Here is a 345-nt window from a genome sequence, read left to right on the forward strand (position 1 = left end):
TTTCTTACTTTTGGAAAGATGGTTTCGTCTATAGCTCTGAAGAAAATATCCTTGGCAATGTTGTCCAAGTTGTTTCTCTTCCTATCATCACTTGTCCATTCTTCTCTAGGTTTGGGGACATACTTTGGTGTATCTCTGGTTTGCTCAGCAGCCGTGTTTACCATCATGATCTTGACTGGTCCAGATGTTATAACTTCGGCCATNATTTGATCTGTTTGCAACGTTGACATGCCTCACAAATTTTATTTTTTCGAAACGTCACTTTGGGCAGTCCTTCCACTAGGTTCCTCTTAGTAAGCTTGTTGATAGTTTTGAAGTTCAGATGACTAAGCTTACTATGCCAAT

Source organism: Ipomoea triloba, chromosome 14 (genome assembly GCF_003576645.1).
Source record: "Ipomoea triloba cultivar NCNSP0323 chromosome 14, ASM357664v1".
NCBI classification, from domain to species: domain Eukaryota; kingdom Viridiplantae; phylum Streptophyta; class Magnoliopsida; order Solanales; family Convolvulaceae; genus Ipomoea; species Ipomoea triloba.